This window comes from Lithobates pipiens, unplaced genomic scaffold (assembly GCF_037356315.1).
Source record: "Lithobates pipiens isolate NorthernLeopardFrog02 unplaced genomic scaffold, aLitPip1_a1.2 Scaffold_44, whole genome shotgun sequence".
In the NCBI taxonomy this organism is placed as follows: domain Eukaryota; kingdom Metazoa; phylum Chordata; class Amphibia; order Anura; family Ranidae; genus Lithobates; species Lithobates pipiens.
This window is the reverse complement of record NW_027507870.1, coordinates 5,772,993-5,800,840: the sequence shown is the minus strand read 5'-3', so window position 1 is coordinate 5,800,840 and position 27,848 is coordinate 5,772,993. Positions and strand designations below refer to the sequence as shown.

At 44.9% G+C, this 27,848-nt stretch overlaps 1 pseudogene across 1 annotated transcript in view; it reads left to right on the top strand.

The window, feature by feature from the left end:
* LOC143956910 (cytosolic phospholipase A2 gamma-like) overlaps nucleotides 1–27,848 on the top strand; it is a 291,348-nt pseudogene that overhangs the window by 206,593 nt on the left and 56,907 nt on the right. Inside the window, exons 11-13 of the transcript XR_013269985.1 lie at nucleotides 4,411–4,443; nucleotides 7,022–7,087; nucleotides 12,449–12,484. The product of XR_013269985.1 is annotated as a cytosolic phospholipase A2 gamma-like (transcript). The remainder of the gene's footprint in view (nucleotides 1–4,410; nucleotides 4,444–7,021; nucleotides 7,088–12,448; nucleotides 12,485–27,848) is intronic.

Here is a 27,848-nt window from a genome sequence, read left to right as displayed (position 1 = left end):
AACAAGAAACACAGAAACCTTTGGCAACGATGGAGACAATGAACTGACAAAGCCCTTAGAGTGAGGCAGTGCTTTATACCCAACTGATTGGATAATCTGCCCAGCTGAACCAGGAGTGAAAGGTACTAATCGCAGCAAGATCCAGAGTATGATGCTAGTATTTTATGCAGAACTGTGCAAAGCTAGAAAGCAGGCTGAAAGGAATGAAGTGTGGCTCAGAGACAAGGTAACAGGAGCACTAGACATGCAGTCATAGGTTCAATACCTCTTTGAGTAACTTGGGTTGTAACCATGACTGGCTGTCTCCATGGCACGGAAGAGACCGTGACAGTTCCCTCCCCTTAGGAATGCCCTCAGAGCATGGAACAGCCTATTTCCTTTGGGCTTTCTTTGTTTTAGAAGTTCCAGCTGGGGAGACTTTTGTCACTCTCGAGGCTCTTTCGAAAGTCTTCAGGTCCTGCTTACGGACTATGGTGCCATTTGAGGCATACTTACAGTCAGGAGGTAGTGGAGACACGGGCACAGGAACAAGTGGGGACATGGACACAGGAACTTCAAGCGGGGACACTGGCACAGGAACTGGGGACACAGGAACTTCAATTGGGGACACAGGAACTTCAACTGGGGACACAGGAACCGGAATTGCAATTGGGGACACAGAAACAGGAACTTCAAGCTGGATAGCAGGCAGAGATTCAGAGGTAGCAGGAAGGATCCTAAAAGTACCCACTTGGAGAACCTTTGGTCGAGGTGTGTGAATTGGACAGAGAGAAATAAGGTGCCCTCTCCCCCCACAGTAAAAACAAAGACCACAGTCTCTCCGCTCTCTTTCACCTTGAGATAGCCTGGGCCGGATGGCCCCGATCTCCATGGGTTCCACGTCTCCCAGGGAAGGTGTCCGTGTGACCTTAGGAGCATCTAGGCTTTGTGGGGTAAGGGCTTCGGCTTCATGGCTTGGAAGATACTGTGATGGCATGGAGTTGTATCTGTACCGGGTACTCCTGTCCCTGGATACCCGCAGGCCACATGAGCAGAGAGCAGACTTGGGAACTCTGGTTTTCTTAGAAACATGAATGCCTCCCAGCTATCCAAGACTGGACTCCTTTCCTGTAAAAGCTGATGAGCCCATGTTTTGCATTGTCCAGTGAGCAGGTTGATGGAAGCGCGAATTTTAATATAGTCGTGGCATAAGTTCTAGGCTTAAGGGCAAACAATAACTCACAATCCATCTTAAAACAAAAGAAGGATGCATCAAAACAAACGGTTCTGGACATGCAGGTTCCAGGGTTGAGTGTACTGTGCCTCTAAACAAGCGGACTTCTTGCTACAACTCTGCAAAGGTCTGGCCCAGGCTGGAGACTTGTAGAGCAAGGGAGGTGAGCATCCTGTACATCTCTGCAGACTCCATGTTGGTCAGTTCATTATGTGAGGGCTTACCTAGGTTGGAGTCCATGGCGCAGAGATATAGGCTCACCCTTGCAAATAGACACAGCCCACAGTAACAAAGAGATAAGCTACCTGGGCTGTGAATCTGTGCACGGGGGCTTGACAGGAATTTGCCAAAGGATTATCCAGGTAAAGCCATAGTCAGGGATTTCAGAAGTCAGAATAAACGATATACAAGCCAGGGTCAGAATCCGGGGTCAGTCTTGGAACGCTGTAACTTGAACACAGGAACACTTAGGCAAAACAAGAAACACAGAAACCTTTGGCAACGATGGAGACAATGAACTGACAAAGCCCTTAGAGTGAGGCAGTGATTTATAAACGAACTGATTGGATAATCTGCCCAGCTGAACCAGGAGTGAAAGGTACTAATTGCAACAAGATCCAGAGTATGGTCCTAGTATTTTATGCAAAACTGTGCAAAGCTGGAAAGCATTCTGAAAGGAACTGAAGTGTGGCTCAGATGCAAGGTAACAGGAGCACTAGACATGCAGTCATAGGTTCAATACCTCTTTGAGTAACTTGGGGTGTAACCACGACTGGCTGTCTGCATGGTAGGGACCGTGACAGTTACACCTCTTCTTGATCCATTGCCAATCCTGGAGAAAACAGGAGTATCCTTTACTTTGCATAAGAGCAAAAGCATATCACCAGCACACCAAGATCTCCAGAGAGGGCCCTAAGTTTTAATTGACAATCACATCATTACAGCAGATTGCAACGTTTTGAAGTCATGTAGGACCCCTTCAACAGGCATTTGACATCACAGGCTTGATTAAAGGGGTCATGTGTGTCTCTGAAACATTGCACTCTGCTGTAAAAATGTAATTGTTGACTACCACTTCCTGACCAGCCTATAGCAGAATGACGGCCGGGCAGTGATTCAGTTATCCTGAATGGTGTCATATGACGTCCAGCAGGATAAGAGTCGCTGCCACGTCCGTGGGGGGCGTGCATCGCGACGATCATGGTGCAGTGTTTCAGTCTGACACAATGCTACACCGATCCTGGTAAAGAGCCTTCCGTTGGATGCCCTTTACCACGTGTCCAATCACGGCTGATCACGATGTAAACATGAAGAACCGGTAATCGGCTTTTCCTCACAGGCGTCTGACAGACGTCAGTAGAGGAGAGCTGATGGGTGGCTTTCCTGACAGGGGAGTCTGTGCTTATTGTTTATCAGCACAGCCCCCCCCCCCCCCTGGTTCCCACCAGGACCATCATCATGCCGCTCCGGACCACCAGGATGGTGATCCTCACTAGACCACCAGGTATGCCCCCCCCAGACCACCAGGGAAATTAAATTAAGTGCCAAGGCAGCTGCCAATCAATGCCCAGGCAGCTATCAATCAGTGCCCACTCACAATGCCTACCACTGCCAGTGCCACCAGGTATGCCTATCCGTGCCATGTAGCAGTGCCCAGCAGTGCCACCCATAAGTACCCATCTTTTCAGCCTTTCAGTGCCCATCAGTGTCACCTATCAGTGCCCACCAGTGTCATCCATGAGTGCCCATCAGAGCCACCTGTCAATGCCCATCAGTGCTGCATATCAGTGCCACCCATCAGTGCCGCCTACCAGTGCCCATCAGTGCCACATATCAGTGCCCATCATCGGTGCCCATCAGTGCCTGCTCATTGGTGCCACTTTATTGGTGCCACCTTATCAGTACCCATCAGTGAAGGAGAAAACATACTTATTTACAAAATTTTATAACAGAAACAAAAGCAAAACTGATTTTTTTTCTAAATTTTCAGTAATTTTTTATTTGTTTAGCAAAAAATAAAAAAAACGCAGAGGTGATTAAATACCACCAAAATAAAACTCTATTTGTGGGAACAAAATTATAAAAATTCTGTTTGGGTACAGTGTAGCATGACCGCACAATTGTTATTTAAACAGTGACAGTGCTGAAAGCTGAAAATTGGCTTGGGCAGGAAGGGGGTTAAGTGCCTGGTATTGAAGCGGTTAAAGCTTAGGACCCAGTCTGGAGAACCTTGGTGTGGTGGTGACATTCTTTTGCTTCCTATTCATAGTGGAGGTGGAGGGTGATTCTGTTTTCTCCAGGATTGGTGATTCCTGGATCGGGAATAGGTGTATCCAAGATTTCACCTCCCAGGTAACGAACGTCCACTTCTTGGTGACATTCTTTTGCTCTGACTTGACACGGTTCCAGATGGCGGTCACTTCGGCACCCACTTATACTCACAGCCATTTATAGAGGAACGTGTGTGTTGAGAATAGTGCATTGGAACTCCACTATAAATAGAAACCCTGAGCCCCTAAACCTGCATCAATGAGAACCCTGTGTGATATATAGCCCTTCTGAACCCATGACACGGTGCAGCCTTGTTACAATTAATAGAACAATACATAGAGAACTAAACTAAACAGTAATCTTCCTTAACTGGCAATAATTCATATTTGATTATGATGTTTAAAAATGTTACTGTGAAATATGAACTGCACTTCAATGGGTGAGCACAGGAATCAGGGTAGAGAAGCACTACAGCAAGGAGTTTCGTTACAGGAAGTGTCAGGTCTCACACTACAGACAGAAGTCATGCATAAACCTGTGCAGTGCATGCCTCATGTTTCTGCATCTGAAACTGTTGACACAGGATTACGAAATAAGGGGGTCACTGGCATTCTGGTAAGACTGTGGTGTGGATTTGGGTGACAAATTGGCTATCCCTGGATTTCTTTCCAATCTAACACAGAGTTTTTAGTTGGGACTTTTTTGCTACGCACTTCACATTTTTTTTTTTAGGTGTATATTGTTGTACATGTCACGGGGTACTCTCTGGACCCCTTTATGGAATTCATCTATATGTTTATTATTTTATATTGTTAATAATGGATTGTCACTCATTAATTGTTTAGACTCACAACTAGATTTTATGCACTGCACTTTTTCAATGGTATTATCCTGTACATGTTATCTGTGTGTTTCACTTTATGCAGATACGTCAAAGTTTAGCTCGGAAAAGAAACAAGGTAGGTAACACTGTGGATGAATTGGTATGGTGTCAGATCATGTTCCTTTTGTTAATTGGTGGAGGATGCGGGCACAGGGTTAGAGGCTTCTTCCCTTCCAAGACTTTTCAATGTCACTGGACTCCAGAACCCAATCCAGGAATTACCAATCCTGCAGAAAACAGTGAAACCAGTGTCCTTCACTACAAATAGACACCCTGAAGCCCTGTCACAATAGATAGATAGAAAGATATATAGAGCACTAAACTAAACAGTAATTTGCCTTAACTGGCAATATCTAACCACTTAATGACCAGTGACGTACCCGTACAATGCTGGAATTTCATTGGTTATACCGGGTTGGTGCCGTTTTTTAGACCTGGCGCTCAGGTCTCTTGTAATAGCAATAGGAGTAGCTAACTATCTCCTCAATTGCTATTTCAAGCAGTGGGAGGGCATGCCCTCCCCGCCCACCACCTACTGTGGAATGCACAGGCTCTCCTGTCCCACCAGGTGACCCGAGCAACCAGCTGCTGCATCCGTTAGTTGGCCAGACGACCACCTTCCATGCCATTCTTGGGCTCTCCCGTCCCACCGGATGACCCAAGTGTCCAGCTGGTGTTTTTGCCAGTTGACCAGACAGCCAAGCAATGCCAGGATTGCCTTTGATCAACTGTTCGTGATAGTAACCTGGAAGCAATGACATCACTTCCAGTTTACCTGGATGTCAACAGCACCATTTTTTTACAAATCAAAATATTCAAAAACACAGATCTTGGTGGTTTGAATGCTTTTAAGGAGGAGGGAGGATCCCCCAGATCCCTCTATAAAGTATTGTCACCTCCTATTACAGTCACAAAGCATGTTTACATCCATTATAGACCCCAGATCTCTCCATAAAGAGGACCCGTCACCTCCTATTACTGTCACATGGGATGTTTACATTCATTATAGACCCCGGATCTCTCCATAAAGAGGACCCGTCACCTCCTATTACTGTCACATGGGATGTTTACATCCATTATAGACCCCGGATCTCTCCATAAAGAGGACCCGTCACCTCCTATTACTGTCACATGGGATGTTTACATTCATTATAGACCCCGGATCTCTCCATAAAGAGGACCCGTCACCTCCTATTACTGTCACATGGGATGTTTACATTCATTATAGACCCCAGATCTCTCCATAAAGAGGACCCGTCATCTGTTATTACTGTCACATGGGATGTTTACATTCATTATAGACCCCGGATCTCTCCATAAAGAGGACCCGTCATCTCCTATTACTTTCACATGAGATGTTTACATTCATTATAGACACCAGATCTCTCCATAAAGAGGACCCGTCACCTCCTATTACTGTCACATGGGATGTTTACATTCATTATAGACACCAGATCTCTCCATAAAGAGGACCCGTCACCACCTATTACTGTCACATGGCATGTTTACATTCATTATAGACCCCAGCTCTCTCCATAAAGAGGACCCGTCACCTCCTATTACTGTCACATGGGATGTTTACATTCATTATAGACCCCAGATCTCTCCATAAAGAGGATCTGTTGAAATTACTGTCACATGGGATGTTTACATTCCTTGTGCTAGCAATAAAAGTGATAAAAAAATAAAATAAAGCAACAGTGTAAAAATAAAATAAATGATTAATTAAAAAAAAAAGATTAAAGTGCCCACGTCACCCCCCTCCCCCCTATACTAGTGCGCAAAGATGAACACGTTCATCATTCCCATACAAACACAATCAGCAATCACCCTACACATGTGAGGTATTGCCATGAACATCAGAACCAGACCTCCTGTGTAAATCTAAAGTGGTAATCTGTAAAGGCTTGCTTTTAAAATGGCACCTATTGATAGTAAAATGTTCATTGTTTGTTGCCGTTGTGTGGGCTTGAGTAAATCAAAAGCATGACAATTGTAAAACATAAATATATCTATGTATTTATGTATTTATTTTTACATACTGCCACCAGTCAGTTTGCCTAATCACTGCCACACTAGGCATATCGTATTAGTCTGGTGACAATATGTAAATAAATATATGTAAAAACAACAAATTTTATTCAATCTCTTAATTTTTCCAAAATACTGTGACAGAAAATGGTAACTTCAAAAAACTCACAACAAATCTTACTAAATACCTTGGTCTACATTCCATAAAGGGGTAATTTGGAGGGATATTTGTATTGTCCTGGAATTTTAGGGCCTGAAGAAATTAGATCAACCGTCAGTTTATCAGGATTTATCAATTTTCAAATATATCCCATATTAGATGGGAAATTGAGAAATACAAAGTAACATTCATTATAAACATTGATCAGACAGGAGATAGATACAAAGTAACATTGTTTTATAAATATTGATCAGATGGGAGATAGAGAGATACAAAGTAACATTGTTTGTAAATAATTATCAGACAGGAGATAGTGAGATACAATGTAACATTGTTTTATAAACAGTGTTTATAGGTAAAAAAAGAAAATTCTGTTTGTCATTCTTGCTCATTGTGTATTGCCGGTTTATAGGCCGGACATATATTAATAATATAGATTATATTTATTCCAATCTCTTTACAGCTTCTTCAGCTTTTACTGAATCATTTGGATCCATAGCCCATGGGAGTACTGTGCATGTGCCGAAAGGTATTTAACCGATTCAATACCAGAAATGTTCACCCCCTTCCTGCCCAGGCCAATTTTCAGATTTCAGCGATGTCACATTTTGTAAATTAAATTTAAAAAAAAGTTTAAATATGTTGGAAATATGTTTCCTGACAGACCCCATGGCAGCCTACGTGTGGGTTAACCCTGCCTCGTCTCCAATGCTATAGGACCCCATAAATATGAACTCACCACTAGGGACTGCGTTCCTTTTTTTGCCCTACTCCTTGGACAAATCCCTGTACACACTATCAGTTTTTCTGCTGAGTTTTTCCTTCAGGTTTACCAAAACCATGTAGTGCAAGGGCCTGCCTGATTGCATTGAAACTTCTAAGGTTTGACCTCATATTATATGGTTTTGGTAAATCTGAAGGAAAAGCTGATAGTGTGTATGGGGCTTTAGATTTTGTTTGTTCCTGCTTGGCGTCCAGGCAGGATAACTCCAGATTCTGGCATACCATCTATGCGATGCAAGCTCAGGGCCCAGCCATGGGTGGGCGAGTGGCTGTTTAGGCACAAGATACCCCAGTGGTGGTGTGGAGATTGTCTCTGTATGCCTAGGATGAACGTTATGCAGACAAATCGGCTGGCAAGGTCTGCTGTTTTTTTATTTCCTTCTCCATGGCAGCATTTTTGTGTTTCTATGTTTTGTCTCCCTGCTTCTTCCCTTGTGGCCCCAGTAGAGGCCTCTCATGGCATCTGGAGCACTTCTGCATTCTAGGACGCCGCATCACTTCTGGGTTGCAGTTGCCGCTTGCTTCTCTGCATGTGCGAGGCCTCTGTGACACTGACGCTTGGCTCACACATGCGTGGAGTGGCAGAACACCCGACGATTGCACAGGTGCCGTTCGGCAGCCCTCCACTGCACAGGCGTGAGGTGGGGAGGAGGTGACGTCACTAGGGTGGGAGTTTTAAAAAGCTCTCAGCCCCTGCTAAAATTGGGAAATCCTGGGGGCAATGAGCGACAGCTTCCCTGAGCCTAGGTATTGCTTGGGACAAGGTAAGCCTTTGTGGGGGAGCTTGCAGGGTTCTTAAAGGGGAAGTTTAAAAGAAAAAGAGGAAAATCTATTTGGCTTCTCTTGCTTGCTCCCCAGCTTAATCTAAGGTATCCATTTGTCCCGTGCAATTCCTTTTGGTTTGACATTCCATCCAGGAGTCATGGACAGGTCACTGCCTTTGTGCAGCCAGCCATCACGCACAAGCCCTCACCGCCTTCGTGTGGTCAGCCCTCATGCACAAGGATGAAGGGGAGGACCTGAGATTCTTTTTTAGTTGAGAATGCTATTTCACCCCACCTTTTTTCTTGTCTTCCTCCAGCCCTTCCAGGTCAGACCACCAAATCATGGTCCAGGACGACATGGAGACTTCCCAAGACTTATCAAGACTTTCCCAGGCCGCAACATCATCACTCATTATACAGGTCCCGACGTGATTCTCTGTCCAGGACCCAACAGCAGAGGAAATATTCCAATTCCTCCTCCAAACAGAGGAGATGTTCCTATTCCTAGTACAGAGGAGATGTTCCTATTCCTAGTACAGAGGAGATGTTCCCATTCCTCCTCCAATCATAGGCAGCACAGTGGTGTAGTGGTTAGCACTTTTACCTAGCAGCAGTAGGGTTGCTGGTTCAAATCCCGACCACGACACTATCTGCCTGGAGTTTGCATGTTCTTCCTGTGCCTGCGTGGGTTTCCTCCGGGTACTCCGGTTTCCTCCCACACTCCAAAGACATGCTGGTAGGTTAATTAGACCCTGTCCAAAAAAAATAAAAAATTTACCATAATATGTGTATGTCAATGTTGTAAGTGTGTCGGGACCCTACAGATTAAAGGACCGCATAAAAAAAGCTGCAGATGGACACCAGTGGCCATGACAGCCGCTCTGATCGTGGAGCCTGCTGGGGAGATGGGACATGAGTCCCGGAGGACAAGTTGGGGCAGCACAGTGGTGTAGTGGGTAGCACTCTCACCTAGCAGTAAAAAGCATTACTGGTTCGTATTCCAACCACAACACTACCTGCTTGGAGTTTGCATGTTCTCCCTGTGCCTACATGGGTTTCCTCTGGGTACTCTGGTTTCCTCCCGCACTCCAAAGACATGCTGGTAGGTTAATTGTCTTCTGTCCAAAATTGGCCCTAGTATATGAATGGGGACTGTGGATTGTGGGCTCCTTGAGGGTAGACACCAATGTGAGTGTACGATGTGTGTGTGGAGCACTGCGTAAATTGATGGAGCTATATGAGTACCTTAAATAAATAATATATAATAGAGGAGTATCTTAATGAGACACAATTTACAGGGATGGGGACAATTGTAGACTCTCTGTTTGAACTGGATGGGCTGGTGTCTTTATTCAACCTTACTATGTAACTGTCACTGTGTGAACCACAGTTGGAGAAAAAGAGACAGAAAACCAACAGATGGGGTCTCTTGTCAAGCGTGTGGTGCAATACACCCTAAAAGAGTGGGGTACAACCCGCACGCTGAGTCAGTCCACCACACTATCTGGCTCCCTGGCTGAAAAGGCCCAGGATGATCCAGGCCCATCCTAGCCCTACGATGCTTCTCCCGGATCTTCAGACTGTGAGTTAGGAGACAAGTTTTCCGGGGGTTTCGACTTTGCTCTTGTTTCCCCACTAGTCAAATTGGTCAAAGAGGGACTGAAGTGGGAAGACTCTTCTGTTATAAACAAAGGAAGTTCTTTAAACATTTGGGGAAAGAACGTTCTAACTTTCCGCTCCTTTCGGAATTGAAGGATATCATTTACAAGGAGTGGAGCAAAATAGACAAGAAAGCTTCTATTTCAAGAAAAAACTCCATATTATATCCCTTCAAGGCAGAGGAAGTGAAACATCTGGAAAATGCTACCCTCGTGGGTGCAGCGTTGATGCGTCTGGTGAAACACGTCACTCTTCCCTTGGATGATGCGGCATCCTTCAAGGACGGTCTTGAGAAGAGAATCTATTGGATAGCCAGTATGGCTTGCAAACCTGCCCTGGCCCTGGTGGCTATGTCCAAGGCTATGAAAACCTGGACAGAAAATGTGGACTCCATACACAGAGGGGTTTCAGAAGAGTTAGCCAGAGGCTCGGCAGTGCAGGAGCTAAAGCTGGCAGTTGCCTTCCTGGGGAAGGCTTCTATCGATCTTATCTACTTGCTGGCCTGGACTATGCTGTCTTCGGTCATGTCTAAGCGGGCCATGTGGTTACGGCCTTGGGTCTTGGATCTGGCATCCAAAAAAGCCTGGTGTACGATCCCCTTTGAGGGCTCCTCACTATTCGGTAACAGGCTGAACAGCGCTATAGCCGGGCCACCGGTGGGAAATCGAGCTTCCTACTCCAGAATAAGTAACTGATCGGTCAGAAGAGACCACAGTTTAGAAGACGCAGCACCGAGCATTCGAAGTAAGCATACTCTTACAGGCCCGGCCGGGACTTCAGAAGAAATTGGAACAGAGGGCAGGCTCCCTTCCAAAGGTTTGCTAAAAGCCAGGCGTCCAGTGGACATGAGCCAGCTAAGTCATTTGGAGATTGGGCCCGTCCAGGCGGGTCGGGTTGGGGCTTGTTTGCTTCTCTTCCGGCACATCTGGGTGGCCTCAATCTCGGATTACTGGATCATTGAGATGGTATCCTCAGGCCACACATGGTCCTTCACCAGTATTCCTCCCCCAGTTTTATTTCCACCCTGCTACCATGGTCAGAAGAAAAGAAGCAGGTGTTACTATCCTATGTGGATTTGAGAAAAAGATACATTGTGTACATTGCAAGAGGAGAAGAATGGAAGTAATCATCATCATCATTGTGACAAACGTGGTGTCAGACAATTGTTGGAGGATGTGGACACAGGGTCAGAGGCTTCATCTTTCCAAGACTTTTCAAAGTCTCTGGACTCCAGAACCCAATCCAGGAGCCATAAGTAAGCTGTGTATTTAGCATCATTGCAATGACATTTTGAAGCATTTTTAGATGATTATTGTGGCACTCACCTTTTCCCTTTCTTTGCCAGTGATGGAGGTTGTGGAGACCTTTTCACACTGAGTGCCCTGCCAAGAAGCGGACGTTTGTTACCTGGGAGGTGGAAGCTTGGATACACCTGTTCCCGATCCATTACCAATCCTGGAGAAAACAGGAGTATCCTTCACTATGCATAAGAGCAAAAGAATATCACCAGCACACCAAGGATCTCCAGAGTGGGTCCTAAGTTTTAATTGGCAATCACATCATTACAGCAGATTGCAACATTTTGAAGTCACGAAGGACCCGTTCATCAGGCATGTGACACATGTGACGTCACATGCCCGATGAAAGGGGTCCTGTGTGGCTCTAAAACATTGCACTCTGCTATAAAAGTATGATTGTTAATTAAAGCTTAGGACCCAGTCTGGAGAACCTTGGTGTGGTGGTGACATTCTTTTGCTCTTATTCATAGTGGAGGATGCTTCTGTTTTCTCCAGGACTGGTGATACCTGGATCAGGAACTGGTGTATCCAAGCTTCCACCTCCGAGGTAACGAACGCCCGCTTCTTAGTGACATTCTTTTGCTCTGACTTGACACGGTTCCAGATGGTGGTCACTTTGGCACCCACTTATACTCACAGCCATTTATAGAGGAATGTGTGTGTTGGGAATAGTGCATTGGAACTCCACTATAAATAGAAACCCTAAAGCCCCTAAACCTGCATCAATGAGAACCCTGTGTGATATATAGCCATTCTGATCCCATGACACAGTGCAGCCTTGTCACAATTAATAGAACAATAGATAGAGCACTAAAGTAATCTTCCTTAACTGGCAATAATTCATATTTGATTATGATGTTTAAAAATTTTACTGTGAAATATGAACTGCACTTTAATGGGTGAGCACAGGAATCAGGGTAGAGAAGCACTACAGCAAGGAGTTTTGTTACAGGAAGTGTCAGGTCTCACACTACAGACAGAAGTCATGCATAAACCTGTGCAGTGCATGCCTCATGTTTCTGCACCAACTGAAACTGTTGACACAGGATTACAAAATAAAGGGGTCACTGGCATTCTGGTGTAGATTTTGTTGTCAAATTGGCTATCCCTGGATTTCTTTCCAATCTAACACAGAGTTATTAGTTGGGACTTTTTTGCTACTCACTTCACTTTTTTTTTTTTTTTTTTAGGTGTATATTGTAGTACATTTCACGGTGTACTCTCTGGACTAGTTTATGGAATTCATCTATATGTTTATTATTTTATATTGTTATTAATGGATTGTCACTCATTAATTATGTTTAGACTCATAACTAGATTTTATGCACTGCACTTTTTCAATGGTATTATTCTGTACATGTTATCTGTGTGTTTCACTTTATGCAGATAAGTCAAAGAAGATTAGCTCGGAAATGGAGCTAGGTAGGTAACACTGTGGATGAATTGATATGGTGTCAGATCATGTCCCTTTTGTTAATTGGTGGAGGATGCGGGCACAGGGTTAGAGGCTTCTTCCCTTCCAAGTCTTTTCAATGTCACTGGACTCCAGAACCCAATCCAGGAATTACCAATCCTGCAGAAAACAGTGAAACCAGTGTCCTTCACTACAAATAGACACCCTGAAGCCTTGTCACAATAGATAGATAGAAAAATAGAGCACTAAACTAAACAGTAATCTGAGTTTACTGGCACCAATTAACCACTTAATGACCAGTGATGTACCCGTACAATGCTGGAATTTCGTTGGTTATACCGGGATGATTCAGTTTTTTTAGAGACGCCGGTCAGCTCTCTTGTAATAGGAGCTAACTATCTCAATTGCTATTACAAGCAGTGGGAGGGGGTGCCCTCCCCGCCCGCCACATTCTGTGGAATGCACGAGCTCTCCTGTCCCACCAGGTGACCCAAGCGACCAGCTGGTGCATCCTCTGGCTGGCCAGATAACCACCTTCCATGCCATTCTTGGGCTCTCCTGTCCCACCGGATGACCCAAGTGTCCAGCTGGTGTTTTTGCCGGTTAGCCAGACAGCCAAACAAAGCCAATTTTTTTACAAATCATAAATATTCAAAAACACAGATCTTGGTGGTTTGAATGCTTTTAAGGGCACAGGAGGGATCTGAGGTGTTATAGACCCCAGCTCTCTCCATAAAGAGTACCTGTCACTGCCTATTACTGTCACATGGGATGTTTACATTCATTATAGACCCCAGATCTCGCCATAAAGAGGATCTGTTTAAATTACTGACACATGGGCTGTTTACATTCCTTATGATAGCAATAAAAGTGATAAAAATAAAATAAATCAACAGTGTAAAAAAATAAAATAAATTAATGATTAATTAAAAAAATTAAAGTGCCCACATCGACCCCCCCCCCCCCCATGCTAGTGTGCAAAGATGAACACGTGCATCAGCCCCATATGATCACAATCAGCAATCATCCTATACATGTGAGGTATCATCATGAACATCAGAACCAGACCTCCTGTGTAAATATAAAGTGGTAACCTGTAAAGGCTTGCCTTTAAAACATCACCTATGGATAGTAAAATTTTCATCGTTTGTTGCCGTTCTGTGGGCTTGAGCAATTTGAAAGCATGACAATTGTAAAACCTAAGTATACCTATGAAATTATTTATTTATTTTTACATACTGCCACCAGTCAGTTTGCCTAATCACTGCCACACTAGGCATATCGTATTAGTCTGGTGACAATATGTAAATAAAAATATGTAAAAACACATTTTATTTGATTTCTTAATTTTTTTTAAATATTGTGACAGAAAATGAAAACTTCAAAAAACTCACAACGAATCTTACTAAATACCTTGGGGTGTCTGTATTCCATAAAGGGGTAATTTGGGGGGTATTTGTATTGTTCTGGAATTTTAGGGCCTGAAGAAATGAGATCGGCCATCAGTACATCAGGATTTATCAATTTTCAAATATATGCCATATTAGATGGGAGATCGAGAAATACAAAGTAACATTCGTTATAAACATTGATCTGACAGGAGATAGAGATAAAAAGGATCATTGTAAATATTGATCAGACAGGAGATGGAGAGATACAAACTAACATGTATAAATATTGATCAGACAGGAGATACAAAGTAACATTGTTTATAAACATTGATTAGAAAGGAGATAAAGAGATACAAAGTAACTATTTATAAACAGTTTTAATAGGTAAAATAAATTCTGTTTGTCATTTTTGCTCATTATGTATTGCTGGTTTATAGGCCGGGCATATACTAGTGATATAGAGAGATTTATTCCATTCTCTATACAGCTTCTTCATGCTTTTTTCCATCATCAGTGCAGTGTATGGTGATCATGGCTTCTATGGAGGAGGGGTTAAAGATGGACACAATAATACAACCATGCAAGTCATGGTGGGCAAAATGGAAACAAACACCCCTCCGCCCCCCGATGACGACCAACTACAAGCTGTGTGACTAAATCTGTGTGAGGAATTAAGGATCATCTAAACCTGATGTTTCATCCAAAAATACTGGAAATGTAATTGGTACTATTTGTCAGGAGCCGTGGCATGGAGGATTACTCCACCTCTTTACAGAAATTAGTAATTACTCCCCTCTCTGTCCCAGGCTCCTGCTGCTGAACTGATGGTGTCCATGGAACTTTTATTAAATCACTTGGACCGACAGCCCATGTGAGTACTGTGAATGTGCCCAAAGGTATTTAACTGATTCATTACCAGAAATTTTCACCCCCTTCCTGCCCAGGCCAATTTTCAGATTTCAAAGCTGTCACATTTTGAATGACAATTGCATGATCATGTAACACTGTACCCGTAGGACATTTTTATAAAAAAAAATTCCACACAAATAGAGCTTTCTTTTGGTGGGATTTAATCACCACTTTTTTTTTTTTTTAAATAAAAGTTAAAATTTTTTGGAAAAAATGTGTTTCCTGACGGACTCCAGGGCAGCCTACGTGTGGGTTAACCCCGCCTCCTCTCCAATGCTATAGGACCCCATACCCATAAATTTGAACTCACCACTAGACACTGTGTTCCTTTTTTTTCCCTCCTCCATGGACTTGCATTTCGTTTGTTCCTGCTTGGTGTCCAGCCAGGATGACTCTGGATTCCGGCATACCATCTATGTGGTACAAGCTCAGGGCCCGGCCATGGGCAGGCAGGTTGGCTGTTCAGGAACAAGATACCCCAGTGGTGGTGGGGAGATTGCCTCTGTATGCCTAGGATGGATGTCCTGCAAACAAATTGTCTGGCAAGGTCTGCTGTTTTTTCTTTCTTTCTCCATGGCAGCATTTTTGTTCTATGTTTTGTCTCCCTGCTTCTGCCCTTGTGGGCCCTGTAGATGCCTCTCATGGTGTCTGGAGCACTTCTGCATTTCAGGATGCCGCAGCACTTCTGGGTTGCGGTTGCCACTTGCTTCTGCACATGCACGTGGCCTCTCTGACACCGAGGCTTGGCTCGTGCAGAGCTGCAGAACACCCGGTGATTCCACGGGCGCCATTCGGCGGCCCTCCACTGCGTAGAAGGAGGTGATGTCACTCAGGCAGGGGTTTTAAAAAGCTGTTAGCCCCTGCTAAAATTGGGAAATCCTGTGGGCAGTGAGCAGAAGCTTCCCTGAGCCTGAGTATTGCTTGGGACAAGGTAAGCTTTTGTGGGAGAGCTTGCAGGGTTCTTAAAGGGGAAGCTTAAAAAAAAGAGGAAAATCTGTTTGGCTTCGCTTGCTTGCTCCTCAGCTTATTCTAAGGTATCCATTTTCCCATGCAATTCCTTCTTTTGGTTTGATGTTCTGTCCAGGAGTCATAGACAGGTCACCGCTTTCATGCGGCCAGCCCTCATGCACAAGGATGAGGGGCTGAGATTTTTTTTTTTAGTTGAGAATGCTATTCCCCTCTTTTTTTCTTGTCTTCCTCCAGCCCTTCCAGGTCAGACCATCAAATCGTGGTCCAGGATGACCTTGCCAGGCCACAAAATCATCGCTCATCATCCAGGTCCCGATGTGATTCTCTGTCCAGAACCCAACAGCAGAAGAGATGTTCCTATTACTCCTTCAATCAGAGAAAATTTTCCCATCCCTCCTCCAGTCACTGCACTCACTGCCGTGACAGCCGCTCTGATCGCAGAGCCTGCTGGAGATGTGGGACACGAGTCCTGGAGGGCAAGTCACTGTGGGAACCATGTTATGCCTGGGCGGTTGGAGAAAAAGAGACAGAAAAGCAACAGATGGAGTCTCTTGTCAAGTATGTGGTGCAGCAGTCCCTAAAAGAGTGGGGTGCATGTGGAGCCAGTCCACCACACTATCTGGCTCCCTACCTGATGAAGCCCAGGAGGATCCAGGCCCATCCCAGCCCTATGAGGCTTTTCCAGAATCTTCGGACAGTGAGTTAGAAGGAGATGTGTTTGCAGGGGGTTTCAACCTTGCTCTTGTTTCCCCACTAGTCAAAGCGGTCAAAGAGGCCCTGAAGTGGGAAGACCCTTCTACTCCGCCGGCTAAACAAAGGAAGTTCTTTAAACACTTGCGGAAAGAACATTTTAACTTTCCGCTCCTTTCAAAATTTAAGGATATCATTGACGAGGAGTGGAGCAAAATAGACAAAGCTTCTATGGCAAGAAAAACCTCCAGATTATATCCCTTCAAGGCAGAGTAAGTGAAACATCTGGAAAACGCTCCCCTCGTGGACGCAGCATTGATGCGACTGGTGAAAAATGTCACTCTTCCCTTGGATGATGCGGTTTCCTTCAAGGACGGTCTTGAGAGGAAAATCTATGGGCTAGCCGCTATAGCTTGCAAACCCACCCTGGCCCTGGTGGCTATGTCCAAGGCTATGGAAACCTGGACAGAGAATGTGGACTCCGTACTCAGAGGGGTTTCAGAAGAGTTAGCCAGAGGCTCGGCAGTCCAGGAGCTAAAGCTGTCAGCGGCCTTACTGGGACAGGCTTATATCAATCTTTTCTGCTTGCTGGCTCAGACTATGCTGTTTTCAGGCATGGCTAAGTGGGCTTTGTGGTTACGGACTTGGATCGCAGATCCGATCAGCATCCAACCAAGCCTGCTGTAAGATCCCCTTTGAAGGCTCCTCGTTATTTGGTAACAGGCTGAACAGCGCTATAGCCCGGGCCACCGGTGGGAAATTGGGCTTCCTACCCCAGGATAGGCGTCTGTTCAGTCAGAAGAGACCCCAACTTAGAAGACACAGTACCAAGTGTTCGAGGGAAGCATGCTCTTACAGGCCCAGCCAGGACTTCAGAAGAAATTGGAACAGAGGGCAAGCTCCCTTCCAAAAGTCTGCCAAAAGCTAGGCATCCAGTGGACATGAGCTGGCTAAGTCGTTTTGAGATTGAGCTCGCCCAGGCGGTTTGGGTGGGGGCTCGTTTGAGGCCACCCAGAGGTGCTGGAAGAAAAGCAATCTCGGATTACTGGACCATCAAGACGGTATCCTCAGGCTACACATGGTCCTTCACCAGTATTCCTCCCCCCAGATTTATTTCTATCCTGCTACCACGGTCAGAAGAAATGAAGCAGGTGTTACTATCCTACATTAATTTGCTGAGAACACAGGGAGCAGCAGTGTCTGTCTCAAAGGATGAAGATTTCCAGGGAGTGTACTCCCCTCTTTTCTTAGTTCAGAAGAAAACTGTTCATGGCGCCTGGTGATAGATCTAACTTACCTAAACAAAATTATAAACTATGAAAGTTTCAAAATGGAGACCCTGTCTACCATCCAGCAAGCCATGCAGCCAGGCGATTGGCTAAGTAAGTAACTTACTTACTTTCTTCCATGTGCCTGTGGCAGAGAAATTTTGCAAATAACTCAGATTCCAATTCAGGCAAAAAATGCCTCCGATTCCAATTTGGGCAAGAACATCTGCAGTTTACCTGCCTCCCTTTCGGGCTGAAAACCTCACCCCAAGTCTTTTCAAAGTTTCTACTGGCTGTGGTGGCCTTGTACCATTACCTTGATGACCTCCTGTTGCTGTCCCAGGACCAGGAGCAATTGTTGATCTACAAGGAGGAGGTTATCTCCACATTGGTCGACTTTGAGTGGCTCGTAAACCTGGAGAGAATCCATTTAGTACCAGTCCAGCACCTGATATAGTTGGGGGTCCAGTTTGACATAGTGGAAAGCACCATCTCTCTTCCTGTGGAGAAGATCCACGTTAATCGAGAAAGAGAATTTCGCAGGCTCTGAACTCCTCACACCTGAGGGCCTTACAGTGCCTAAGAATTATCAGCACAATGGTCTCTAAGACCCCATGGTCAAGTGGTCTCTGTGGAGGTTACACCCCTTTCAGACATGGTTCCTTCAGCAATGGCATTCGGGGGACATCAATCAGTCCATTTGCATAACTTTGATGTGGAACAGCCTCTTTTGGTGGCTTCAGCGCAGGAATAATCACTTGCCACTCCATCGCCCTGTCTCATGGGTCATGGTCGCGACCAATGCCAGCAGCGCTGGTTGGGGAGCCCTCTGCATGTCAGAACTGGCATAAGGCAAGGGGAATGCTCATCTCTACAATCTGGGCTTGAACGTCCTGGAAGTTTGGGTGGTCTGGTGTGCCCTTCCATCCTTCTCTCATCTCCTGAAAGGGGAGTCAGTGGTACTAAGGATGGACAACATCACGGCAGTCTCTTATGTGAGGGGGCAAGGGGGCACTCGGAGCACCGTCCTGCTCCAAGAGGTCAAATCCATTATGTCTTGGGCCCAGAAGAATCTGGCCAGTATTTCAGCAGTCTTCATCCCCGGCGCCAAGAATGTCCAGGCGGACTTCCTGTCCCACACACAGCTGGACAACGAGTGGTCTCTTCATGTGCCCATGTTGGATCCTGTTCCTGGTAGTCGATTCCAAAGTGGATCTATTTGCATCCCCCTGCAACTTCAAAGTCAAGAAGTACTATACTCAAGTCCGTTGCAGCCAGGCCTTCAAAATAGATGCCCTGACAGATCAGTGGAGTTTCAACAGGGCATAAGCCTTTCCCCGATCATCCACAAGTACTTAAGGAGACTTCAAGCAGAAGCGGTCAGGGTGATGGTGATTGTGCCTTACTGGCCGAACAGGCCATGGTTCCCCTCCTGACCCAGCTCAGCTTCTGGGACCCGGTGCCTCTTCAGGCTGGACCTTCTTTCTCAGGGGGCAGTCCTGCCCCGTTGTCTGCCGTTACTGAGACTGATGGTCTGGTTTTTGAGAGGGAGAGCTCATGAGCTCAAGAAAGACAAGCATGAATAAAGTATATAAGAGATATATGAGCCACATTTGTTGAATTCTCATCCTCTACAGGCAGATCATTTAGGAATCCAGAGATCCAGGATATCCTCAGCTTCCTTCAATCCAGCCTAGATCTGTCTCTATCCAAGTCTCAGCCTTATTGGCCTTCTCTTGAATATCATGGGCTGTTCACCCACTAATCTGGCAGTTCTTTCATGGGGTGTAAAGACTCAATTTCACAGGGTCTTCCCCTCTTTCTATCAAAGACCATTCTGCAAAAGCCGCCTAATTGCTCGTTATCACTTCGGCCAAAAGGGTTTCTGAGATTGGTTCCTTAGGTCATGAAGAACTGACCTTTTTTTTTTCCTGACCTTTTTTCCAAACTGGGTGGTCCTCATCCCTATGCTCAGCTCAAATACAAAAGTCACTTCAGTGTTCTATGAGAACCAAGAAATCCTCCTATCTACATACAGATCTCCAGTAGGGATGAGCTTGATGTTCGATGCGAACATACGTTCGACTCAAACATCGGCTGTTTGCACGTTGGGCGAATACCGAACGTTATGGGCCGTTCGCGTCAAATTTGTGTGCCGCTCATGGCCCACAATGTGCTGCGCCGTCGCAGTGCATTGCTGGCTCATGATTGGCCAAGCATGCACTGTGACCCCGCATGCTTGTCCAATCACAGCGCCAGCTGAGAGGAGAGCCATGATTGGCCACAGGCAGGATGATTTACAGTTCCAAGCAACCCGTGGACTTGTAAGTGGCTGGGAGGGGTAGCTGCGGATCATGTTGTCCTTAGTGACCCTGAGGACTCCGGACTGAATGCCTCAGCTAACCTACGCCTCATGGCCTCCCTGATCCTGCAAAGCCTGCAGAAGGATCCTTGTATTCTTCAGATCAAGGAGAGGGACCATTGCTGGCTGGCCACTCTCCTTGATCCACGGTAAAAGGGTAAGGTTGCCGACCTTATCTTGCCATCGCAGAGGGAGTAGAGGATGAGACATCTCCGGGAGGCCTTGCAGAAAGGTCTGTGCAACGCTTTCCCAGAGACTGGGAGGTTACAAACTCCTGGTCCTGGTCAACGTGTGCTGAGGCATCGGTCAGAAGGAGTGGTGGAGAAGGTGGCCGTCTGTCCGATGCGTTCAGACAATTTTTAGTCCGCAGCCCCAAGGTATGATCGGTTCCAGCAACCATCGCCAGCGTCTGATTTACATGGTGCAGGAATACCTAGGGGCAAGGTCAGACTTGGACACCTTTCCCACCGAAAATCCTCTGGCTTACTGGGTCTTGAGGATGGATCACTGGCCAGAGCTTGCACAGTATGCAATTGAGCTACTGGCCTGTCCTGCATCCAGCGTTCTTTCGGAACGCACCTTCAGTGCTGCTGGTGGCTTTGTTACTGATCACAGGGTGCGCCTGTCCACCGACTCGGTTGAACGACTGACCTCCATAAAGATGAATCAGTCTTGGATCACCCACAGCTACCAAGCACCTGAAGCTGATGTAACCGAATATTTTTTTTTGGAAATATCACATCCCTTCAAGACTGCCTATGCTGAGTGACTGTCCTGTTATGTTGATTGTCTATCCTCTTCCTCCTCCACTGATATGTTGGAAGAACATTTTTGGTTCTGGGTGATGCCACCAGCCCAATTTTTCAGCCCCTGTTTAACAGGGGCGTTTAATTACAATTTTTGATGCAATGCTTTGCAGCAGGGCTCATTCCTGCACCACAACTAGAGTATATGGCAGAGGTTGCAGTGTCGTGGCACCAGCACCAGTGCCACCAGCCCAATTTTTCAGCCCCTGTTTAACAGGGGCGTTTAATTACAATTTTTGATGCAATGCTTTGCAGCAGGGCTCATTCCTGCACTACAACTAGATTATATGGCAGAGGTTGCAGTGTGGTGGCACCAGCACCGGTGCCTAAGGCCCAATTTTTCAGCCCCTGTTTAACAGGGGCATTTAATTACAATTTTTCATGCAATGCTTTGCAGCAGGGCTCATTCCTGCACTACAGCTAGAGTATATGGGAGAGGTTGCAGTGTCGTGGCACCAGCACCAGTGCCTAAGGCCCAATTTTTCAGCCCCTGTTTAACAGGGGCGTTTAATTACAATTTTTGATGCAATGCTTTGCAGCAGGGCTCATTCCTGCACTACAGCTAGAGTATATGGGAGAGGTTGCAGTGTCGTGGCACCAGCACCAGTGCCTAAGGCCCAATTTTTCAGCCCCTGTTTAACAGGGGCATGTAATTACAATTCTTGATATAATATTTCACAGGAGGGCCCGTTCCTGTGCCCGAGAGTAACTGTAAGGACTTATAGTGTTGTGGCACCGGCACCACAACCACCAAAGGCCCAATTTTTCTACCACTGTTCAACAATGGCATGTAATTACAATTCTTGATATAATCGTTCACAGCAGGGCGCTCCAGCGCCCACCAAGAGTCACTTTGAGGGCTTACAATGTTGTGGCAAAACCAACACCTTGTTCCGCCATTTCTGCAGAGCATATAGGGCAGGCCCCTACTTTCAAACATCCAACTTACAAACGTCTCCTACTTGCAAACGGAAGGAGACAACAGGAAGTGAGATGAAAAAAGACGGACGGCAAAACAAATTATACAGGGGTGATAACCCTTCCCTATGTTTTCCAAAAAGCTTAGAAATAGATTTTTTGACTGGAGCTACACTTTAAAAATGTACCAGTTGAAAATTACAAACAGATTCAACTTAACACAACAAACCTACACAGTCCCTGTCTTGTTTGCACTGCCTGTATACTGCTGTTCTGAGTATATAGGGCCTGGGGGCCCCACGTCTTTCATTTTTTTTAATATGGGTACGGGGTTCCCCTTAATATCCGTACAAGACCCAAAGGGGCTGGTAATGGGCAGGGGGGGCTACCCATGCCATTTTTCTCAATGATTTTCATCCATATTGCTGGAACCAGATATTACATTAAAAACGCGAGCAGTTTTAAATGACTTTTTTTCCGTTAAATGTAATTTTGTGCAGGGACTGTTCTAAACACGGGAAACACGTGGTACTTCACAGGCATACTATAGACACCCCCCCAGGCATGATATTTAAAGGAATATTTCACTTTTTTTCACTTTAATCATCATTAAAATCAGTGCTCCCACCAAAACGCCCATTTTTAAAAACATTTTAGGCATTGACCCATGTCCCCTGGGGCAGGAGTCAGGTCCCCAAACCCTTTTTAGGACAGTATCTTGCATATTAGCCGTTAAAATTAGCCTTTTTTATTTCTAACGTTCGAGTCCCATAGACTTCAATAGGGTTCTAAAGTTCGTACGAATTTTCGGTCCGTTCGAAAGTTCTGATGCGAACCAAACCAGGGGGGTGTTTGGCTCATCCCTAATCTCCAGGGTCCACCGAAGTTCATCCTCTGGATATAGGCAAAATACTGAAGGAATACCTACAAGCTACTTCCTCCTTTTAGATGCACCAAATACCTGTTCATTCTGTACTCTGGCTGTAACAGAGGGAAGCAAGCCTCAACCAGAACAACTGCGACCTGGATCATCCAGTCCGTCCAGCACACTTATAGAGCTAGGGGCTTGGTTCCTCCAGAGGCGGTGATAGCACACTCCACCAGGGGTATGGCGGCTTTGTGGGCATCGGCTCAGCACATGGCTCCAGACGTCATCTGCAAAGTGGCCTCTTGGGCTTCCATTAATACTTTTATGTCACATTGCTGCATAGAGCCTGCTTCTCTATTGTCTGTGAACTTTGAGTTAAGAATCCTGTCAGTTGACAGGACACATTTAATCTTTTTTGTTCAAGCATACCCACCCCGTGTGGTCTGGCTAGTTATTTCCCATACGTAGGCTGCCATGGAGTCTGTCAGGAAAACTGAAAATTTATTATCAAATACTTACCGTAATTTTCCTTTCCTGATGGACTCCATGGCAGACGGAGTTCCCTCCCATTTGGTCAAAGAGTTGGCTAGTTACAGAATGCAGTCCCTACCAGTAAGTTCATATTTATGGGTATGTGGACTTATAGCATTGGAGAGGAGGTCGGGGTTTCTGTTATAAAATTTTGCAAATAACGAATCTTTCTTCATAATTTTTTTTTTTTTAAATATTAATCTTTATTAAGTTTTCACAATATACAGACCACATTTTAAAATAACATTACCAAAATTTCAATACATATTCCTTCCTTTCCGGGGCCTGAGTTTTAAAGTTCTAGGAAGGGGGGGAGATGAAAATACATCCATACATCACATCTACTTAACAAAATGAAAACAATATCTAGTCAATACCATAATCCCCATTATCCTTCCTCGAGTATTTTTACAATTCCTACATTTTTCCTAATGATATACCCCGCCCCCCTCCCTCCCACCCTTTCTATCGATACAACCCCCCCCCTCCCCTCCCCTCCAATATATATATTTGTGCTTTTATCCTACCATGTGTCGTGAATATGTTATAATGCTTCCCATACCTTTAATGTCCTCTACCCTGCTCCCTCCCACTACCCATCCCCCCTCCCCCTCTCTTCTATGTATATTTGTGCTTTTATCCTACCATGTATCGTGAATATGTTATAATGCTTCCCATACCTTTAGTGTCCTCTACCCTGCTCTCTCCCAATACCCATCCCCCCTCCCCCTCTCTTCTTCCTTTTCCTATCGTGGTTTAAACTGGGGTATGCATCTCTTCTATCCAATCTCTCCAATTTCTATTGAACTCTTTTAAGTTATTTCGTTTTGCGTATACTGCTCTCTCCTTACATAGATATTCGTTTACAGCACTCATCCAATCCTCTACTGTGGGGGCTAGATTTGATTGCCATCTCCTAGCAATCATTCTTCTGGCTTGGAATAGGCATCTTAGAATTACCGTTGTTACTCCCTTTCTCTCTACTTCCTCCTTTCTATATACTAAGATACACACTATGGGGTTTAATTCTTTCACAGTCCCAAAGGCCCTACTTATTGTCTCTACCACTCCTTCCCAGTATCTAAATAATTTGGGACATTTCCAGAGCATATGTATTAAATTCCCTGACCCCCCACACCTGGGGCAACGGTCATCTGTTCTCTTACCAAATCTAAATAATTTCTGGGGAGTATAATATGCTCTATTAATTACCATCAGATGGGAAATCCTATGGGGAGGAGAAACCGAGACCTTTGGGCATGCTGATAGAATATTTTTCCACTGTGCCCGTGTTATATTGCCTAGGTCATGCTCCCATTTCCCCTTCTCGACCCTCCCTTTCCTCTCACAATTAGTCTGTTCACTCAGCTGGGCATAGAATTTAGATATTAATCCTTTAGTGGGTCCTACTTGTGCTACTGGATATAGCAAGGGCAGTTCTTCCCATGTTAGTGATACATTTCCAAACTGGGTCTTTAAGGCATGCCTCACTTGTATATAAGCATAGAATGAGTTTTGTGATATCTTAAATTCTTTTTGCAGTTGATCAAAAGATTTGATACCCCTGCCGCCATATAAATGGCTAAGCCTTACAATACCACATTTTTCCCATTCTAAAATTTTTCCAACCCGCCATATTTCCTGTAGCTTCTTATTGTTCCAAAGGGGTGTATACTTTGTTATTTTACTATATCCCATTTTTTTTTTAACTATATCCCATAGCTTTAACATCATTTTTACTGTAGGACATCTACACTGAAATGAGTCCGCTTCCAAGGTCTCAATCAGCGTGCTATGTGGGGAGCCTGTTAATACTAATCTCCCATTTGGGGTTCCTCCGTTCTTCTCATCGATCCCCCCTAGCTGTTGTAATTGGGACGCCCAGAAGTAGCACTCCGGATAAGGGACTGCGAATCCTCCTTCCTCTCCCGGTAGCTGGAGCATCCGCAATCTCAATCTAGCCTGTCCTCCCTTCCATATTAACTCCCTAAACAACATCTCTATTTTATTAAACCAACTTCTATTAATCCATATTGGGGCATTATGCAATATGTATAAAAGTTGGGGCATCCATATCATTTTTATCAGATTACATCTACCAGCCACCGAGAGAGGCATTCGCTTCCATATAGCAATCTTTTGTTTAAACTTAACCAATAATGGGACTAAATTATAACTTATAAATTGCTTAGGATCCCTTGTCAAGGTTACTCCCAGATATTTCAACTTGTCCACTGTTGGCATTTGGGGGGTTCCCAGGGCCGTTTGCTGACCAATTGGGTCCAGAGGGAGACATTCCGACTTTTCCCAATTAATCTCCAGCCCTGAGAAGCCTCCAAACCCTTGCACCAATCCCATTGCCCTTGGTAATGAGTACCTCATATCCCCCAGAAACAATAGGATATCGTCTGCATAAAGTGAGATTTTTTCCTCTCCAGTTTTTCTTACAAAACCGACTATCTCCCGGTTTGCTCTAATTGCACATGCCAAGGGCTCTATAGCCAGTGCAAAGAGCAGGGGCGATAATGGACACCCCTGCCTCGTCCCTCTCCCCAGCTCTATTTTCCCGGATAACTCATTATTAATTTTTAGTCTCGCACTAGGTTTATCATATAACATCCTAATCCAACCTATGAAGGAAGGACCCAGGCCAAATTTCTCCATGACTTTCCATATATATCCCCATTCTACGCTATCAAATGCTTTCCTTACATCCAATGCCACTACTGCACCCGGAGTATCATTATCCATTGGGATCTGCAAATTCAAAAAGGCTCTTCTAATATTTATACTAGTTGACCTATTAGCTATGAACCCTGTTTGGTCCATATGGACTAATCTTGCTATAACTCGATTAAGCCTAATCGCTAATACCTTGGCCAGTATCTTTGTATCGGTACACAGGAGAGAGATTGGTCTATACGCTGCAACATCTAGGGCGTCCTTTCCTTCTTTATACAACAGGATTATAACCGCCTCCATCATTGATGGTGGCAATTTACCCTCCCCACATGCTCCCCTTAACATCTCAAGGAGTTCAGGAAGCAGTATCTCGCCAAAATTTTTATAAACTTCAATCGGTAGCCCATCCGGCCCTTGCGACTTCTGATTTGGCATACTCGCAACTGCTTCCTGAAGTTCTTTCAAAGTTATTGGGGCTTCCAGTTCTTCTCTTTCTTCTTGTTTCAAACATGGTACCTCTAGTTGACCTAGAAATATTTCCATTTGCTCATCCATCCCCACTTTCTGTGCAGTGTATAATTTTTTATAATATCCTTCAAATACTTGGCATATACTCCCAGTTTCCGTTGTAACCTCTCCCTCAGGAATCCTAATCGCCGATATTGAGGAGGGACCCGTGTTATTCTTCACCAGTTGTGCCAGCATTTTTCCCACGCTTTCCCCTTCAGCAAAGGAGGCTTGCCGTTGGAACATATGTTGTATCTCCGCTTTCTTCAGGGTTATTAGCCTAAGTTCTTCTTGTTTATCTACCCAGATTTTTTCTTTGCCCTGGCTGGGGTCACTAATAAAATCTCTTTCAGCCTCTAACACTTCTCTCCCTATTTGTACCTCCTGCTCCCTAGACTTTCTATTTATTTTTGCTATTGATTGGATCAGGAGACCCCTCACAAAAGCTTTCAGAGTATCCCATAGGATCCCTAATGTTACTGTACCCCGGTTATATTTTAGAAATTCTTTTAGTTCCCACTGAATTCTCTCAGGGCGTTCTTCTGTCTCTTTTTTTATCAGTTCCAACCAGAGCGGGTTCACTTTCCACATCCTTTGAACCTTTCGTTCTCTCATTTTTAATACTGCTGTTACTGGGGAATGATCTGAGATCCCCCTGGGCTGGTATTCAATCTTTTCCACCATTTGTAAAGCCAGATCATTCCCCAGTATCATATCAATCCTGGACAATGTAGCATGCGTGACCGAGTGACAACTATACTGCCGGGCTCCCGGGTTCCCTGTTCTCCATAAATCCAGTAGTCCTACTTCTTCCAGGTACTGACCCATCCTCCCCTGCCCAGCTGGTTCTGCCAGTATTTTTTCTGGGAATCTATCAATTTTAATATCCAAGACCGTGTTGAAGTCCCCTACTATTTTTATAGGAACACCATCTATCCCCACTAAAAATTCCTGTAATTTAAAGAGCACTTCCATTTTAAATGGTGGAGGGATGTAGATATTTGCCAACATACATTCTCTATTTTCAATTAAGCAATGTAAGAAAATGTATCTGGCCTTTTCATCCAGGCTGACCCGTTTACATACAAAATTCACCCCCGTTTTTACCAAGACACTCACCCCTCTACTATATGTCGAATAAACAGAGTGGTATTGAAATTGATATTTTCTACTCTGCAACCGGTATATTGTGTCTCTATTTAAGTGGGTCTCCTGCAGGCAGAACAGCTCTACTCCATATCCCTCCAACATGGATAACACAGCTTTTTGTTTCACCTGCGTCCCCAGGCCCCTCACATTCCAGGAGCCTATCTTAATTTTTCCATCCTGCATAACCATAAGCAAATAAAGACAAATAATAGAGCAGGGAAAGAAGAGAGCAGGATAACCAATCTGCTGAGGATACTATTGAGATCCAATTGTCTCCCAGTGCCCCCCAACTCCCCCCTACCTTCTTTTATTAACTTCTCGT